The following is a 20,631-nucleotide window of genomic DNA, read 5'->3' on the forward strand; positions in this document are numbered from 1 at the left end:
AAATATGTAGTTCAACCTACAAGTAATGACATTATACAGGTCTTAAATGTAAACATTTTATTTGACAAAATTAGCAGAATTTCACAATACACTTGTGATATTTTAGTATCACAATACACTTGTACACAATACAGTTTTGTAAAAACCTGTTGTAAAGTGCTGTAATATACTGTAAACAGCAATACAGACAAAAAATATAATAAACATGTTCAACCCTAAAACACAAGTTTTCGAAAAGGTTTGAAAATCTATCAAAAAAACTTTAAATACTTGACACTTGGAAAAAAGATACTTGAATTAGTGTAATTAAACATGCCATTGCACCAGCACCTTAAACATGGCAGCATATAGACACTCACAGAGGAACAGATATTAAGCTTTAAAGCTAATTTGTTAGACTGTGTAGTTTAGATTTTCCTACAGAAAATATCACATTAGTGTGGTCAAAAGTATTGAGTTTGGTATCAATCAATACTGAAATATTAAAAATATCCATTTTCCACCAGCATTTGAGTGCTACTGAGCTCGTTCTTAAACACCATTGATTGGCCACTGTGTTCACATGCTCAACAGAAATGACTGTGATTGGCTGTGACTGTCATAGGTTTACCATTTTTCACTGAGTCCAAACAAAGTTACCCAGACACTGAAGTGTTTCAAAGCCATGTCGATAGCTGATTTGTTTAGAAGCTAACATATAAGCTATCTGGTGATGAATCGACTGATCGACAGTGCTTTGAAGTTATCCAGTGTCTTTGTATCTTTGCACCTGGTAAACAGTGGTGAAGTGTGGTAAAAATAATGACCTTCAAAGCCAATCAGTCATATCTACTGAGCATGTGAACACAATGGCCAATCAGTTCTTGCAATGTTAGTGGGAAATGGATGGACTTTTTTTTTATTTATTTCAGTACCGATTGGTACCAAACTCAATACTTTTGACAACCCTATAAATCACAATACACTTTTTTGGTAAAAAAAAAAAAGAAGTGTTTTAAACACCAAAATGCTGCAGTCCTAAATGTAACACTGCAAACAGCAACATGTTAAAAAGCAACACTTTGTAATTAAACATGCCATTATACCTGAACCTTTAAACATAAAGCACAGCAGTATATAGGCACTCGCCGAATAAAACACATTACGCTTCCCTCCCAGCAAAAGCAACACACGTTGAACAAATTCAAATGCATTGCTCAAAGTCTTTGGGTAGTCCGAATTCAGTGTGTAAATCAAAGCAAAAAAAGAGACATACTGCATGTGGCAAAGTCCATAACCACTTTTCCTTCCAGTATAAAGGCCCACATTGCATCCATAATGAGGTTCTTTAGACATCTTCACACACGACAGTCAGCAGGCCAACATCTTCTGCACTGAAGTCCGACTCTAAAATTACATCCTATGAATAGAGAAAGAAAAATAAGTAAAGTTTGATATTCTTAATGGCACTAATAAAGCCTGTAGTGGCCAGGAGACCAAAAGCAGAGGTGAAAAAAATACAATTCCTTGTGCTTAATTTAGTAGGAACCAATTACCCTATTAACTAGTTGCTTATTAGCATGACTATTTGTGTTTATAGTACATTTTACATTCAAATGCTTCTTATAAGAAGGCCTTGCTATGGTGCTCCTTCTTCAATGTAGACCAACACGATGGATTTGCCTGTACTGCTTCTACAAGGCTTGTCATGATAGTGGAATTTATTACCAATCCATATAGTAATTTTGAAAACATCCATTTCCTGCTAACATTTGAGCATTGTTGAGTGTCATTTCTGTTAAGCATGTGAACAGAATGGCAAAACAGTGCTGTTTAAAAATGTGCTCAAAAGTGCTTAAAATGTTAGCAGGAAATTTGCTGCTTAAAATTGCAGCAGAGATTGGTACCAAATTCCAGTATCTTGAACATGATACTATTCTAAAGGAACAATAAATTTTTTTAATTAAAGAAACACTGTAATGTAATAAAACAAACTGCAGTAAAAGTACTTTTGAAACATTTTCAAGAAATTAAATGCAAATGTGTGAGAGACCAATTGGTGCTACATAATCAATATAAATATTTTGTAGGGAAAACTTAATAAATTGGGAACCGATTCATGAATGCATTTGGTTTTGCTAGATTAAAGCAGTGAGTCAAGTTTGCATTATTTAGCACACTTTTTAAAAATGTATTAATAACTATTTTTTAATAAGAAAATTGATGTTTTAGTATGGCTTTTAGAACAAGGGTGCAGCCATCTACAATCCCACAGCAGGTGACTTCACAGGGTTGGTTATAATACGGAGCATCTTTGACTTTGTGGCTTTTAACACTATCTTTTTACATCTTAATCCAGCAGGTTCTTTCAACTGAAATTATATTTCTCTCAACATATTACATAGGTATTACACTTATTAAGATTTTTTTTTCAAGCTAATCTTCCTCCTTTTCAAAACAAGTGTGTTTAAAAATTAAAGAAATGCATTCATTACTTCACTGGCCTATAAAGCTAACTGACCCTGTGACGGCACAAGCTGCTGTATTTGCAACATAGCAATGCTCTTGCTCCAAAGGCCATAATATAACATCCCTCTTACTTTCAAATACTTACATTAAATGCATTTGTTTTATTTTTATAAAATTGAAAATTTGTATTAATAAGTGAAGTAAACTGGAATGACTGCTTCATTTCCAGTCTAAGAAAGCAGAAACAATAATACTACTTACAAAACACATCCTGAAAATTTCTTTAGACTCATCCCTCTAAAGGACTGAAAGACCCCGGAGAACTGCTGCCAGATGACCTTGAAAAAGTAAAGACAGGTAGACATGCATTATAGCCCAATGAAAACATCAAATGCAATTTATTGCAATCAAATGCAAATTATGATTCAAAGATGATGTCACAAAAATACCTTTGAATTAACATGTTGAAAATTTCTTCTAGTTTTCTTCTGCAATTTTCTCCTTTTTTTTTTTATTTCAATCAAACGAGCAGTGTGTGTCCAATGCAGCGTAGAACTTGGATCTCACATTTCTTCCTGATATTCGATTGAATTCTGCAAAGATCCAATCAAAACATTATTAGTCATTAATAAAATTCAAAAACACAAATTCACAAAATCACACAAAGTTTTGAAAAGAAAACAAACCTTCTGCAGCACTTGCATCAGCTGGTGTTTCCTCTATGACTTCCTTCTGGATGTCACTGTTGTGCACAAAAACGTAAAGTGTTATTGACATGGCTAAGCGAAATTCTAAAACAAAAAACAGAAATCAGAAACACATGCAATGATACAATGCAATGCCATTTAGCAACAGATGTTACACTTTAACATGACATAGTTAAATGTTCTTGAATAATAAAAGCTGCCAAATACTCCCGGCGCCTGTCATCAAAAGCAAGAGCTATACTTGTCACCAAACAGTAATAAACACAACCCCCGATTAAATATAATCATGGCATTGTTGCTGGTGTGCCTTACTTTTATGCGCATTAAAAGTGGAATAAATATTTGTCTCAATTGATGTCTTTAAAAGGACACTGAACTTTCTGACTAGGGTTGCACGGTTTACCGGTACTATGGTAGTATCGTGATACTATGGCTCCAAGATACTGGCGGTGCCACTGTAGTTTGTAAACGGTAGTATTGTCATTAACAGTCTGCCTACAATACATAATGCTGCATGTGAAAAAGTCACTAAAATACTTACACGATTCAGCAACAATAGATCATTGTATTTTAATAGTCTATGGAGCCTTCTAAGGTTGTAAAACTGTAGAATTTGCGCCTTTTATAGTAGCCTATTGCATATTTTGTGATGGTTCATTTTGAATCGGAATTCGTTTATTTCTGTTCCTGTCAATATGATATAATAGCTACAACAACCGTGACAATCTATTAAAAAGAATGACTCATAAAGTGAAATTTTGAATTACTTTGGATTCTTATCCGATAATAAGTGTGAAAAAAGTATGATAGATGAAAAACCCAAAATAGCAACAGGAAACAATTTTTGACCACTTCATATAGCCTAGGTTTGTTGGAAAAATGCTCTTTTCTTTATGTATCTTTATTTTAATGTATTTTTTTTGCTGGAATGAATACATTTTAGGTGAAGAGATGTGCAAATACTTTTTTCAACAATAAGGGAATTATTTAAATTCAAGTAGGCCTATAATAACATATACAATATATTATTTCTGACATTTTTCTTTATTTCATGGATTTAAGTTATGAATTACAGTATTGCAATACTACTTGGTATCACCATACTTCAGCTGGTATAGTATTGTAACATAAATTAATGGTATCACAACACAACAACCCTATTTCTAACTAGTCCTCAGATGATTATTCAAATGGACAAAATATTCGGACTATTCTTGATCATGCAGTTCTTTGCTGAGAATTTTGTTAAATGTACTTTTAATGCATTAAACGATTTAAAATTACCCTGACACTCAGTATGGAGACAAGGTAACGTTAATAGAACAATTCATGAATATGTTCTATGGCTTGTGCGGTATTGTTCAAAAAGTTTACTTTGATGTGTAAGTGCAAAACTTACATTTCCACTGCATATCAGCTCACAAACTGGTAGTCTGAAATAAAAAATAAATAAAGGGTATAATGATATTACAAACCAAATATGCCACTCACAATACTCTAATGGTGTGCTACATTTTAAACAACCTTGTAATTGTTCAAATTTATTTGCCCTAAATTGTTAAAAATTAGTGAAACCTTCTTTAAAAATGCAAAGGTTTGGCAAAGCCTGTTTCTTTACAGAAAGTTTGCTTATAACAAAGGCTTGTTGATGCCTTTGTGTGATATTGAGCAAACAAAGGGATGTTTCTGTGCTTGGTTGTACGAGTTATACCACTTCATCATTAACGTTATCCATCACACATATTCAGTCGCGTCTGGTCAGATTTATTTGTCATTACAGCAATAACGTTACAAAACACTCAATAACGTAACGGCAACACTGGAATAAACCTTCAAAACGGCAAAAAGAAAAGACAAATAGCATATAAAACAAATAAATGAGTTAATTAAATATCTCTCGCATTTTCATGAGTTTAACTTTAAGTTTCATAGGGATTGTTAGCATAAGCACACTTTAGCATCATGTGTAAATATGTATCTGCCTCATACAGTGACACGAATCGTAATCGCATCGAAATCCTAAATTACCTACGACACTCACGGGTCCATTTTGAGCTGAAACTGCTTTATAATGTTCTAAAAGCCTCGGCGGGTTAAAACTGCTGCTGCCCCGGCGATCATGGAGAAAAAAACGACTGGTCTGGTCATGAGCCGCTCGCTGACGCCGGACCGAATCACAGCTGATCTCCTCACCTGCTTCCTGCAGGTGATCTCATAAAAGTAACTTAAATCTTAAAAAAAACACGCATATTTTCGCCACAACAAGCGCCACTAAAGTTCAGCGATAACTAACGTTACTGTATTTGTAATGCGGATAAATAGGTTTCGTTTTCTTTTTTAAAAATGTAGACCTACAGCTATGTGTTAACTTTACATCTATTTGAACGGATCATTGCGCGCGCTCTTGCTCTCTCAGTGCATCATTTAAAATGGCGCGGCCCGCTCTTTTAGAGCATAACGCCCACTTTACAAATTACTACTAACTTTACAAATTATTAATAGTTATTAAAAAGGACTAAGCAGCTAAAAATAGCTTATCTAGTAAAGAAGACAGTATTGCAAATAACGTGCAGTGGTCAAAACGTTTGGTCACAACATCATGGGCTATTAATTAGTTCACAAAACAGCAAACAATTTCACAAAGTGCAGGAAATAAACAGATTACTGATACTATACAAATAAAATCAAAGTAGTAATTAAAACGAAAAGTTTACCTTGATTTACAGCAGAACATCTTCTCAATATGAAATCCTGTCCTTCAATGGCGGTGCTGGGTGGCGGTTGGTTGTGACTCGGGATGGGGGATGGGAAATCACCACCCAGTACGCATGCGTAACAGCATGGCTTAGCCCTTATAAGCAATTTTACTCAAATTACATTAGTTATGGGAACTTTATACCTTACTATGTCAGCAACACTAATGCATTTCTAGTAAACTCAACAATTAGCTTAAAATTAAGTAAACACACTAGAATTTTGATAGTAAGGAATACTATTCGCATTTACAGTGTATATTTTAAATAAACTGCAAACAAAAAAGTATATAAACTTTCCTCTGATTCCTTCTTGAAACTCTTCCCTCTTAGTCACATACCTGTCTGATGGCTCATTATGCAGCTCATTATGCAGGTCTGTGACTTCTTAGGTGTGACTCACTGCATAGTAATGATAGTTCACGCCTTCTCGCATAAACCATCACCAAAAAGTGACTTAAATTTTTTTATTTATTATATTGTTTTCTGTGAGCAAGTAAACAAGATGTTTCTCACTTCATTTTGAAGCAAAAACATTAGACTACCAGATCCAGTTCTCAAAAGTCTTGTGCACAAATGTTCTACGGTATGTGTGTTTCACGGCCTTGTTTCAGTGACTTCAACAATTTTGTTTTTCACTAACCATGCATAAACGTTTCTTTCTCAAAAACACAAACACATACAAACATTCTGCTTAGGTATTATTGTAGCTCAGCTTGTGCTGTTTACAGTTTCATCACACTTTAGCCATCAATATGTCTTTAAGATGCTGAAAACAACACAAATGTCAGTGCATGTCAAACCTTCTCCAGAGCCCCAAGATCCCCATAGACCCCAGAGGGTTAAGACAGGCACCTCACATAGATATCAGCTAAAACAATTCATTATGATTGCTTTACATGTACCATGTTATAAAAAATGTAATTTCTGATTCTCACTTGTTTCTTTTGTCAGAGATTCTGGCAACCGGCTTCAGAAGCTGACCCTCATACACACCCGTCCCTCATTATTTAGAAACTATATGTAGAAATGTTAAACCTCCCCCTATATCACTTCTGTGTAACTCCCATATCCCTCACTTGACAACCACTTGCCCCTAGAACCGTTCTGATATACCTCCTGCATGGACAAACACACTTTACAGTTTGGTGACCTTGGCCAAATTACTAAAACAATAACTACAATAACTTTATTGCAGACATGCAATAAAGTTTTGAACTTCAAGCAAACAGTTTTGAGATTTGCACTCACAGTTTAGAGCAGAGGTTTCAAACGTGCAGTTTAGTGTCAGTGCGGCCCGCAAGTTTAATATGGATGGCACATGCATGACGGTATCACTATGCACAAGTTAAAGCAAAATTCACGTTTAACTATTCGTCCTGAACAATCTTTTTAACCATCATCTTTCTTATGTTTACAATCACTCTTATTGGTTGGTGGTTATTGTTTCACGCCCAGTGATCAGTGAAGATACATAATGGCATAGTGGCCTACCTAAATTATATCTGTATTTTTAAAAAAGCAAAAAGGCAATCAAGCTCATTTTCATACTATGAGTAAATCTGATAATGAGGCTGATCAAAAGAGATCTCAAGATCCCTGAATCTTGATTGCATGATACAGAAGCAACGCAAGTCAAGTCAGCTCTAGAACATGACAGAGGAGCTAACCTAAGGCTCTTCTTGAAGATTAGACAGAGTGAGTGATATAATAACTATTTTTCACTTGGAGGTGAACTAAAATGGCACTTAGAGAGTTAATGTGAGGTCTCTCTCTCAATCTGACTAAATAAATCAAAGTGATGCATACAATAATAAAAGAAAAGGAACCCAATGCAGCCTAATGCAATCGTCTGCAGTCACATATCGACACCTGTCCATCTGCAATAGGAGTCCCCGGTAACCGGACCTATAATAGGGTCTCACTGTTATCTGTGGGTTATTTGCATCGTGCTTGCATTGTATTTCCATTACCTCACACAATGAATGTTACATATATTTCTATATGTTGCAAAAGTAGTCAAAACAATGACAACAACACATTGTTGCTTTTTTAACAGCACAGCAGATAACAGTAAATCTAATTATTATTATTATTATTATTATTATTATTATTATTATTATTACTATTATTATTATTATTATTATTATTATTATTATTACAGATTTAATTATTTTCTTATTTATTTTTCGTTTGTAATATTCTGTTTATCTTATTTTGTGTAAAAAGATTCCAATCTTCTCAAATCTCTTTATTTTTATTTTTTTAAACAAAGTAAGATAAAAAAAAAATTAGAAATTAATAATATAATTAATTTCTTGTGGAAAACCAGATGCGGCCCAGCGTCACCCAGACTCGGCCTCCAGCGGCCCTCAGGTTAAATTGAGGCCCCGTTTACACTAATGCGTTTTCGTTTTAAAACGCGTAAGTTTTGCTACTGTTACGCCATCCGTCCACACTATACCGGAGTTCTCGAGCGCCGAAAACAGAGCATTTTGAAAACTCTGGAGAGGCCGTTTTCATTCTGAAACGCTGCTGCTCCGTCTCAGTGTGGATGAGCAAAAACGGAGACATCTGAAAACGGAGGCCGGACTGCTAAGATTCGCTATACCTGATTGGGGCTTTTGTGTCATTGCATATCCTTCCTTTTTTCGTCAAGCCCCTATCACATGACTATAACACATGGCTTTAACGCTACCGGAAGACAGTACTGTAAAAAACAACATGGGCACAGAAATGGGAGCTTTGTTTGCACTATTGTCTGTTTTAGGCGCCATTGTGCAGTTATTCATTTGTTGCGTTTAAGGAACAACTCGACCTCGTTGTCTGTCCACAAAAATACCTCTCTTGCTTTCTTTGCCATTGCGTTTAATGTTCAACCGGCGTTTGTTGACTAACAATAACCAAATGCCGAGCGAGACACATGCATTCTGTTTATACTAGAACGCACATGCCCAGAGTGTGCGAATGGTCACGTGATATACGTTTTTGGTGGCGTATTGTTCGGAGATGTGTTCAAAAACACTAGGTAAAACGCTATTGTGGACGAGGATCGTTTTTGACTAAAACGCACTAGTGTAAACGGGGCCTGAGTTTGAGACCTCTGGTTTAGAGAATGTTAAAACTGTTTTGAAAAATGTGCCAATGCAATTGAGAAAAAACTCTAAGTTAAACATTCTTAAATTTAGTTTGTTTAAATTCAGCCCATATAAATTGTTTGGAACAGTATTGCTCAAATATTTTTTTCAGTGTGTATGTAAGGCTTCACAATGTTCAGTTCAGAAGAAAGTTAACTTTCTAAGGAACTTGTAATAAAATATCATTAATTTGTAAGCAGGCTGGTGTACATGGTTGAAGTTTCAACCAATCATGCTAAAACTGCCTATTTTAATCATTCTGTGTACAGTATTCACCAGTGAGCATGCTGTCTGAGAATGTAAAAGTGGCTGGCAGCCTGTTTGACTTTTTTTTTTTCAGAGTTTGGTTTCTCCATTAATAGAGTTGTTTGGCGCTTGTTCTATGTTTTATGACACCCAAGACGATCATTGTACCATTTCAACTCAAAGAGGCATTTGATTCCAACTTGTGATAATATCGCAAATCAAACCCTGAGCGCACTATTGACTGACACTCAAAATGCCACCGGGAGTCATGAATATACAAAAGCAGCTGCATTATATAAGAAAATGCATAATGAATGTGCTTCAGGATTGTATTGATGAAGGGAAAAGCCTGAGATGTCAGTCTTCAAGTACTTTGCGCTGATACAATCCTCTATGGCAGCCGTGAAACCCCGAGCCCCTGATGGAAATAAACGCTCCCATTTTGTCAATCTTCCCTTTGATGGAAGACAGTCCACAATGCACCTGATGCCAAAGCAACACATTTCCTTTCAGCGGGACTGGGGATCAAATGCTGATGGTTTGCTTACACGGTCCTTTACAACACCAACAGCATCATGCGCTTTTTAGTGGGAAACCAAAATCAAAATCGATATTTTGGATGAGATAGAAGAAACTATCGGGTTGGTGATTAATTAAAAAGAAGCTGAAATTTATGACATAACCAACGAAAATTCCAGACGTTAGTTATTTTGTTATTTTCATACTTCTGATTGTTGTTTTTTTTGGGGGTTTTTTTTATATTCCTGTCGATTCTTCCCCTTTAAAAGCATACTGCATGCGAACAGACTGTATGCTTGAGAATTTCACTGACAGCACAGTGAGTGTGTTGTTATATGCATGGCAATCTGTCACATTTTAAACTCACGCTTTCTATCATATATGCAAAAAAAAAAAAAAAAAGAGAGAACCCGAGTCTGTCTTACATCAGATAATTGACAAGCTGAATGTAAATCATATTATTTGTTGCTAGTTTATTTGGTATTGGGAACAGCAGCAATCCTAAGGCCAGTACCCATGAAACACGTTTTTTACTTCAGCAAATTAGTTTAAATGATGTAAGTTAGAAATTAATTCATATTCAGAAGCTTTACAGATTATTAGTAGTAATATTTATTAAGGGCTCAACAGTGAAATGAACCACCTGCATCAAGTTCCATCAGAAAAAAAATAAATAAATCCAAAGACATGCGCTATAGGTGAATTGAATAAAATAAATTGGCCATAGTGTGTGTGTGTGTGTATGTATGTGTGTGTGTGTGTGTGTGTGTGTGTGTGTGTGTGTGTGTGTGTGTGTGTGTGTGTGTGTGTGTGTGTGTGCGCGGATGTTTCCCAGTACTGGGTTGCAGCTGGAAGGGCATCCACTGAATATAAAACATATGCTGGATAAATTGGTGGTCTATTAGGCTGTGGCAACCCCTGATTAATAATATGACTAAACCAAAAAGAAAATTACTAAATGAATATATATATATATATATATATATATATATATATATATATATATATATATATATATATATATATATATATATATATATATATATATATATATTACTGACAGACAAACTCACGCATACAGGTTTGTTTTTTGTGAATTGTTGGAAAGTTCCATATAGTTTTTACCCTACCCAAGGCCATAACCCTTAATGCAAATTGTGTGCAGAGTTTTTATGAAAAATGAAAGAATCTGTATGATTTATATGCCTTTTGAAAAAATTCAGCAATGTCCTCACAACTTACCATCACCATCATGGGTCATAACCATTTCATCATATACATTTATGTCCTGATATGTGACAAACCTATACACATACACATTTAAAGCATGAGTTATTATGTTGTACATTTCAAATTTAAGAATTTTCAGTTATATTCATTTATATGCAATATAAATGTATTAAATATAATTATATAAATAAAAAAAAAAAGTTGTTTTCTACTTTCACATGACCATTTAAAATGTCATTTTGCATGCAAGATATGCTTATTTTCCAATTTAACATGGAAAATCATTCATTCATTTATTCATTTTCTTTTAGGCCTTTACACATCAGGGGTCGACATGGTGAAATGAACCGCTAACTTATCTAGCATAGGTTTTACACGGCAGATGCCCTTCCAGCTGCAACCCAACTATGCGAAACACCCATACACTCCTGCATTCACATACATACACTACAGCCAATTTAGCTTATTCAATTCACCTATAGTGCATGTCTTTGGACTGTGGGAAGCACCCAGATGAGACCCATGTGAACACGGGGAGAACATGCAAACTCCACACATGAATGCTAACTGACCCAGCCTGGGCTCAAACCAGCAACCTTCTTGCTGTAAGGGGATTGTGCTATCCACTGCACCACAGTGTTGCCCTAACATGGAAAATTGTTTCTATTTTTAAGGAAACTTGCTTTTGTACATTAAAACGTTCGAGGTTACAGAAGTAACCCTTCGTTCCCCGAGGAGGGGAACGGAAGTGCCATGAATGGGAGGATTCGTATCAGAAGCCGCTTATCTGGAGAGTATTGAACGGGCCAATGAATGAAATTAATTGGCAGCGTAAGCTTGCGCAGGTGTGCGACATCTGCAATCATCTCAGCATATAAGCACACCTGAAGCCAGCAGACGCCATCCTTTTAAGCTGAAGAGACTTTCAAACAGCTAAGGGACAGTCATTATGGCGACGGAATATGGCACTTCCGTTCCCCTCCTCGGGGAACGAAGGGTTACTTCTGTAACCTCGAACGTTCCCCTTCGGTTGGGGAACTTCAGTGCCATGAATGGGAGAATATGGAAAGCGCCATAATGACTGCACCTTACCAACACCCCCGATGAGGAGATAGTCAAGCAAGCGTGACGCACCCACATCATGGGGGGCGCGGTCCTCCAACGTGTCCCTGGCCCTAATTTATCCTACTTCAACAGAAGTTTTACGGATTTAGATATATTTTTTGGGAAGTCGTGAGCATCTAGATAATTCTAGGAAATACGACAGTACGTTGGGAAGCGTGCAATCCCGATAGGGAGGACGCTGCGGAGGCCATCCGTTACCCAAGGGGGGGATAGATGGCAGAATTTACCTATGGACTAGCCCTAAAAAGGGGGAGTACGCATAGCAAAGAGTGGTTAGCGGAGAGGGAAGACACGGGTCCGCCCAGGGGGGGGACTTAACCGTGGCGGAATAAGCCTATGGGATCGCCTAGTGGGGATCACGCATAGCAGGCACCTATACCCAAAACGCGGGCTGACCAGCGGGCAGACCTACAACGTAGTGGGCCAGCAAGTGACTCCTCCGCTGAGTCAGTGCTGGGGGCCACGGAGGAATCTGCAGGGCTCACCTGACGGGGAACTTTACTGACAGATAAAAAAGGCGCACGTACCTCCGTGTTAGGGAGAATGGCGCAGCAAGCGTGTTTCAACACCCTACCGAGTTGTCTCCTCAATCACCAAAGGGTTACCTAATACCCTTGAGGAAACCGGCTCCACTCGCAGATTGTAAAACCTTGCAAATGTGTTGGGTGTCGCCCAGCCCGCAGCTCTACAGATGTCTGTTAGAGAGGCGCCGCGTGCACGCGCCCAAGAGGATGCAACGCTCCGAGTGGAGTGTGCACGTACTCCCGGGGGACACGGCTGTCGAATAAGCGAGTGAAATGGCATCCACAATCCAGTGGGATAATCTTTGTTTCGATACGGCACTTCCCTGCTGCCGACCGCCATAACAGACAAAGAGCTGCTCCGATGATCTAAAATTCTGAGTACGGTCCACATAAATGCGCAGAGCGCGAACTGGACAAAGTAAAGAAAGGGCTGGGTCTGCCTCCTCCGGGGGCAGCGCTTGCAGGTTCACTACCTGATCTCTAAAGGGGGTGGTAGGAACCTTGGGCACATAACCGGGGCGGGGTCTCAGGATAACGTGAGAGTAATCCGGCCCGAATTCCAGGCACGAGTCACTGACCGAAAATGCCTCCAGGTCCCCGACCCTCTTGATGGAGGCCAACGCAACCAGCAGAGCTGTCTTCAGGGACAGAAATCTTAGAGATACTGATTCGAGTGGCTCAAAGGGATCGGATCGCAGACTCGTGAGAACGAGGGCGAGATCCCAAGAGGGCATGAGAGGGGGGCGAGATGGATTAATTCGCCTAGCACCCCTAAGGAACTGGATGACCAGGTTATGCTTTCCCACGGTGCCGCCAGCTACCGCGCTATGATAAGCGGAGATGGCGGCCACGTAAACCTTGAGAGTGGAGGGCGACAGCCTGCTGTCCAACTTCTCTTGAAGGAAAGAGAGCACAACACTAATCTGGCAATTTCGGGGGTCTTCTCTGCGAGAGACGCACCATTCAGTGAATAGACTCCACTTCAGGGCGTAGGCGCGCCTCGTGGAGGGGGCTCTAGCCTGAGTGATGGTATTAACCACCGCAGTCGGTAGGTTACCTAAGTCTTCCTCGCGTCTAGGGACCACACGTGGAGGTTCCAAAGATCGGGGCGAGGGTGCCAGATGGTGCCCTGTCCCTGAGAGAGTAGGTCCTCTCTCAAAGGGATCCGCCAGGGGAGGGCCGTCGCGAGGAGTGAGAGCTCTGATATCCAGGTCCGGTTGGGCCAAAGGGGCGCAACTAGCAGAACCTGTTCCTCGTCCTCCCTGACCTTGCACAGAAACTGCGCGAGCAGGCTCACTGGGGGAAACGCATACTTGCGCATGCCCCGAGGCCAGCTGTGGGCCAGTGCATCCGTGCCGAGAGAGCCCTCGGTCAGGGAAAAAAACAACTGGCAGTGAGCGTTCTCGGGGGAAGCAAACAGATCGATCTGGGCCTCCCCGAATCGCGCCCATATCAGCTGAACAGACTCGGGGTGGAGTCTCCATTCTCCAGGGCGTAACAGCTGTCGTGAGAGCGCATCGGCTGCACGATTGAGCGTGCCTGGGACGTGAATGGCGCGCAGCGATTTCAGCCGCGGGTGACTCCAGAGGAGCAGACGGCGGGCGAGCTGAGACATGCGGCGAGAGCGCATACCCCCCATGCGGTTGATATACGCCGCCGCCGCCGTACTGTCCGTCCTGACCAGCACGTGTTGCCGCTCCAGCACCGGTAAAAAGCGGTGGAGAGCGAGGAACACTGCCAACAGCTCTAGGCGATTGATATGCCAATGCAGCTGGGCACCCTTCCAGAGGCCCGCAGCCGCATGCCCGCGACACACGGCCCCCCAACCCGTGTTGGAAGCGTCTGTTGAAACAACAACATGGCTGGACGCCTGTCCTAGAGGCACACCGGCCTGTAGGAACGAGGGGTCGTTCCAAGGGCTGAGGGCGCGGCGACACAGCGCAGTAACCGAGACCCGGTGTGTGCCCGCGTGCCATGCGCGTCTGGGGACCCGATCGTGAAGCCAGTGCTGAAGTGGTCTCATATGGAGCAACCCGAGCGGCGTGACGGCGGCTACGGATGCCATATGCCCCAGGAGCCTCTGAAAGAACTTCAGTGGGACCACTAGTTTGCTGTCGAGCTCCCTCAGACAGTTCAGCAACAGGCGAGCGCGTTCCTCGGAGAGGTGCGCTACCATGGTGATCGAGTCCAGCTCCATCCCGAGAAAAGAAATCCTCTGCACGGGGGCGAGTTTGCTCTTTTCTCGGTTGACCTGAAGCCCCAGTAGGCGGAGATGCCGAAGCACCTCGTCCCTGTGCACAATCAATTGCTCCCGCGAGTGGGCTAAAATCAGCCAGTCGTCGAGATAACTGAGTATGCGAATGCCCGCGAGCCGAAGGGGCGCTAGGGCACCCTCCGCGAGTTTGGTGAAGACCCGCGGAGACAGAGAGAGCCCGAAGGGGAGGACCTTGTACTGCCACGCTCGACCCTCGAACGCAAACCGCAGAAATTGGCGGTGGCGTGGAAGAATGGAGACATGGAAATACGCGTCCTTCAGGTCTATGGCTGCAAACCAATCCCGAGGACGAACGCATTGGAGAATGCGCCTCTGCGTGAGCATTCTGAACGGCAGCTTGTGCAGACAGCGGTTCAAAACGCGCAGATCTAGGATTGGCCGTGACCCACCGCTCTTTTTGGGTACGATGAAGTATGGGCTGTAAAACCCACTCTCCATCTCGGCTGGAGGAACCGGCTCGATTGCACCCTTCGCCAGGAGGGCAGCAATCTCCTCTCGCAAGACAGGGGCGGACAGGGGGTTGACCCTGGAGAAATACACGCCCGTAAACTTGGGGGGCCGCTTCGCGAACTGAATCGCGTAACCGAGTCTGATTGTGCGTATGAGCCACCGCGAGGGGCTGGCCCGCGCTAACCAGGCAGGCAGAGCCCTCGCTAATGGAGTCATCGCTACAATCGCTGACGTACCAGCGGTGGGGCAGCGCGGAGTGGGTGTGCTGATCCGGGAAGCACGAGGGTCCCGCGGAAAAGCTGGAGGAGAGCGATTCGCTCTGGCTCCGCACCCTGACTCCGGAGAGGGGGCTGGAGGGCTGAGGGAAGGGAGACCGTCCCCCCAGCGCTCGTGAGCCACTGGCGAAGCACGTAGAGTCTGCGAGCCGGAAGGCAGCGCGTCCCGGACTGGCAGAACTCGTGCAGTCACATCCGGGGAAGGGAAAAAGTGCTCTTTTACTGATGTTTTGGTGGCACTGAAAAGTACCGTTGTTATCGGGGCCCCGCCCTCCAGCGGGGAAAGAGCAAGTTTCCTCTTCTCCGGATGGCCTGTCTCAGGGACGCTTCGCGGTCCGTTTACCGGACTTAACGGCGCCCTGGGCAGGAGGGGCTGCCTGCTTTCGAGGTGAACGCCGCGCCCGCTTGGCCGGAGGCGCAGGCGGGGGCGGGGCAGCACTCGTTGGCGGGCGCCCTCGGCGAGGAACAGCGGAGGTGGATGGCTCGGCAGGCGGAGCGGGCTTACGGCCACGCCGATAGATGACATTGCCCATCGCATCCGACTGCTCTTTCACCGCCTTGAATTCCTGGGTGAATTCACCGACGGTGTCGCCGAACAGGCCAGCCTGGGATATGGGCGAGTCAAGAAAGCGAACTTTGTCAACGTCGCGCATATCGGCCAGGTTTAGCCAGAGGTGGCGTTCCTGAACCACAAGTGTGGACATCGTCCTCCCCAGCGCACACGCGGCGGACTTAGTAGTCCGAAGAGCATAGTCGGTCGCGGTGCGCAGCTCATGTAATAAGCTTGGGTTGGACCCGCCCTCGTGCAGCTCGGCCAGCGCCTGCGCTTGGTAGCGCTGGTAGGTGGCCATCGCGTGCAAAGCAGAAGCAGCCTGGCCCGCAGCCTTATAAGCTCTGGCTCCGAGGGAGGCAGACAACCTACAGGCTTTGGACGGGAGGCGGGGCAAACCCCGCCACGTAGAGGCGCCGCGCGGACAAAGATTGACCGCGATAGCGCGCTCCACTGACGGGATCGCCTCATACCCCCTGGCAGCTCCGCCGTCAAGGGCGGTGAGGGCGGAGGCACTCGCAGCACGGGCAGAGAAAGGTGCCCTCCAGGACTGCGTGAGCCTACTGTGCACTTCCGGGAAGAAGGGGACGAGAGGCTTCGAAGGCTTCGCCTTCTGGTCCTCTACGTAGCACCCATCTAGTCGGTCCGGCCGCGGAGCTGGGGGATAAACCATCTCCAACCCCACGGCCGAAGCAGCCCGGGAAAGCACGGCTAACATGTCCGCTTCAGGATCCGATTTGACAGCGCTCACCTGCCCGGAGGGGGCGAGCGGGTCCGGATCTTCGTCGGACAGTGAAAGCCCACCCTCCGATGCCGCGGAGGACATCTGATCTCCGGTGTCAGCGAGTGTGAGAGCTACCATCTGGTTAGACGGATCACTCTCACCACCCGAAGCTTGGATGGAGCGCCGTGAGGAGCGAGAGGTCCGCGAGCCCGTGGGCGGCGGATTAGCTCCCGCTGAAACCCTCAGATCTGCCCGAGCGCCCGCTGCTTTTTTAGAACAGGAGGCAACTGGGGTGGCTCGCTCTCTTGCGAAAGTTAGCCGCGATCTTAGCTGTGCAACGGTCATGGCATCGCAATGACGACATGAACCGCCCGCGAGCACCGCATTAACATGCTGGACCCCCAAACATGCAATGCAGTGATCGTGTCCATCATCCGGAGACAGGAAACCCCCGCATCCAGAAACGCACAGTCGGAGCGCCATCCTGAAAAGGACGTGCTGCACGACTGTGTTGCTCTTTTAGGAAAGTTGCAACTATACGCACCGCTCTGGAGGACCGGACCCAAAGAACCGCAGGCAAGGGAGTAACCCAGCTCGACCGTCTGCCACCGCGAAGACCCACTCTGGACCGGGAGACACACTCGTTCGCTCTGAAGTGCTGATCAGCAAGAGGAACCCTCATCGACTCACTCAGAAAGGATCTGAAGCGAAAAGGATGGCGTCTGCTGGCTTCAGGTGTGCTTATATGCTGAGATGATTGCAGATGTCGCACACCTGCGCAAGCTTACGCTGCCAATTAATTTCATTCATTGGCCCGTTCAATACTCTCCAGATAAGCGGCTTCTGATACGAATCCTCCCATTCATGGCACTGAAGTTCCCCAACCGAAGGGGAACTGAAATATGACTCTTTTTTTTTTTAAATCAAAAGATTTCTTCATATCAAGCAAATCTGTTTTGATTTCAGTTTAAAGTGAAATGTTTAAAGAAATGTTCAGTAAACAAAATTGAGGTAAAGAGTTCAATTAATCGATGATTTTAGATCTTATCCCTAACTTGATTTCACCAAGTAGGACATGTTCCTGAATTAACATCTATGTTGATCCTGGAAGAACATTCCCTTCAGCCAATCAGAATTCAGGGATATATAGGTTTACGATTAGGTTGCATTTCTACATGAGTGTTATCCAACTATTATTTAACTAAAATTTTGGGAATAATATACAATCATGGTTGGGTTTAGGGGTAGGGATTAGTACAGATTACATTTTCCAACAAAAATGATGTTCCAGGATCAACATAGATGTTAATCCAGGATCGCATCGTACTTGTCAAAATCATGACCTGCAGATCCTATCGTCCAGCCCTTGCAGAAACCATCCCTACATGGCTCACTTTACCAAGGCTCTGTTTCCACCAGGTATTAACATGCATTTTCAGTGATCTGATCATAAGTGGTCAGCTGAGATGCATTAGCATTTCAGCCTGGTGTTAATGTGTGTTCAAATGCATCTCTTGTGTGCACTTGTATTTGAATTGCATGACCCACATGGAAGTGACCAGTGCGATGAGCACTATTGAATCAACACACCCTTGTTAGCAGACGTATGAATAGTCTGTGGATGGCAATTATGATTTGGTTTGTGATCTGTTTTCATTCAACACAGTGAAGTGTGAATTGCTTGTGCTGGTAAATTTCTCTCATTGCTTTCATAACAATCATGCTAAGTCCTCAGGAGGTTTTTGAACACATTCAACCATTACAAAGATAAGGATATTAACAGAGATATTAATAGAGATATCTAAAGATATTAAGAGACCCCTTCAAAGTTATCTATTTTTAATTAATTAGGTATGGGTTTGGATAAAAGCCCAATACCTTTGTTTTGTTCTATGAAGGAGTAATAACTAGAGCCAGACAGAATCTGTGAAAGTTTTTGTTTTTTTCTGCTGAAAATTTTGTAAAAATAAAAAAAAATCTGTGGATTTATACAGAATTATTTTGGGAGTATCGTAACCAAAAACTTAATATATAAATAAAAAATAATAGCTTTTTAACTTTTATTTGATGTTTATAATGCAAATCCAATTAGATCCACTTATTTGGTAAACAAAGCAAGTCTCTCATATAATATATCTACTAAATGATAGAAAATATTACTTTACGCATGTACTACTGTACTGTAAATAAATCAAATAAACATTTTTATATTAGTCAATATTATTGAAAATAGTATTAGTCAACATTAATTTAAAAACTGACTGTATATAAATTTACACACATTTACAAGTAAATAAATAAACACAACAATGGGCCAAAAATCGGCGTAAATCTGCAGATTTCTTTGTGCACAGATTCAGTGTGTGCCTGGTAATAACCTTACTTCAAAATCTCTAATAAAAATTATATTTGGAGTATTTTTTTTCTTCCAGAAAGTGACAGTCAAAATAACACATTTCCAACAACTTTTGCTTCATTATTTAATCTAAAGTTAACATTATTATTGTGTTGCCTAAAAATCAATCTACAAATCTGAAAGATGACACTATTTTGTTAATTTATGCAAAAAAGGCTTTAAATGACAGCTTTTTGAATTTTTTTTATTAGATCATTTTTCTGTTATTTTACAGATTAAAACCAAAAATGTTTTACTCAAACTAGAAGCTAGAGTATTTTGTTTTTGTTTTGTTGCATAAAATATCAAAAAAAAGATTTTCCAGTCATGTTTATATAAATTTGTAGGCAACACTTACCACAAATCGCTAGATACCAAAACGATTGCCAGGGATTTACTGTAGTAGCACGAATCGCACAATGGTTTTGTGGCAGGATTATGAGATTATTATGAGGAAATAAAGTCAGAATATTTAATTGCATTTTTGTATACAGATGTTTTAGCATGCCGATGAAAATATGAGCATACATTTCATGATTTTATATATCATCCATTAACCATGAAGGACCAAAGAAATTTAATTAAGTTTTAAATGTTTCTAGTTATAGTTAAGAAACTGTTGTCTTTGTCATGTTCTGTCAAGAGTGTAGTTTAAATTTGCAATGTATCTAATGTAAATGTTGTAACTGTCTACAACTTTCACTCAGAAGTACAGTTACTGTTATCATATAGGCGACATGATGTTGAGTAAGTTAACAATTTAAAAGTTTATCTTCTTATTGCATCATACTGAACGACATGTATTAATTTTTGTTTTACCTTTGTATATATATTTTACTCTGAAAATGTACAAAATGTAGCTGTTGATTTTTGATTTGTAGCTGTTAAATTTGTAAACGTGCTAGTCATGTTATGCCATGTAAAATGACCAAGTCTTATCGAAAATATGTTACCAGAACTACATTTTTGAGAACCAACAAATATGTACCCTGAACTACGTTCTCTTGCAGTTTTAGTTTTCTCAAATCCACCACTGGCCATGTTTTCTCATATGTGCCATTTCTCATAAATGCATTACTGCGAATATTGACGTCTTTCTTGTGCGCATCCGCTTGATATCAACTGACCCGCACACCCCCTTTCCTAATTCCAACCGATAGTGTTCTTAAAAACAAACTAGACCAGAGAAAAGCCACCGCGGATGAGTGCTTCTGCCTCGACCTCATGTGATGTTTTTAGGTTTTGTTTTACCTGGTTTGTAAAACTGTATTTT

At 41.6% G+C, this 20,631-nt stretch overlaps 1 protein-coding gene and 1 long non-coding RNA gene across 19 annotated transcripts in view; one reads left to right on the forward strand and one right to left on the reverse strand.

Annotated features, from left to right (window-relative positions):
* Positions 1-20,631, forward strand: part of ntm (neurotrimin) — a 631,630-nt gene that overhangs the window by 583,678 nt on the left and 27,321 nt on the right.
* Positions 43-5,918, reverse strand: LOC137488521 (uncharacterized). 4 transcript variants are annotated; one of them, XR_012386421.1, is made up of 6 exons: positions 5,870-5,918; positions 4,555-4,588; positions 3,135-3,190; positions 2,898-3,041; positions 2,710-2,786; positions 43-1,399 (listed from the first exon to the last, which is right to left on the reverse strand). It is a non-coding gene; the product is annotated as an uncharacterized lncRNA (long non-coding RNA). The 4 variants fall into 4 exon arrangements; XR_012386420.1 differs by lacking the exon at positions 5,870-5,918 and adding an exon at positions 5,197-5,321; XR_012386422.1 differs by lacking the exon at positions 5,870-5,918 and adding an exon at positions 5,184-5,321.

Source organism: Danio rerio, chromosome 10, assembly GCF_049306965.1.
Source record: "Danio rerio strain Tuebingen ecotype United States chromosome 10, GRCz12tu, whole genome shotgun sequence".
Classification (NCBI taxonomy): domain Eukaryota; kingdom Metazoa; phylum Chordata; class Actinopteri; order Cypriniformes; family Danionidae; genus Danio; species Danio rerio.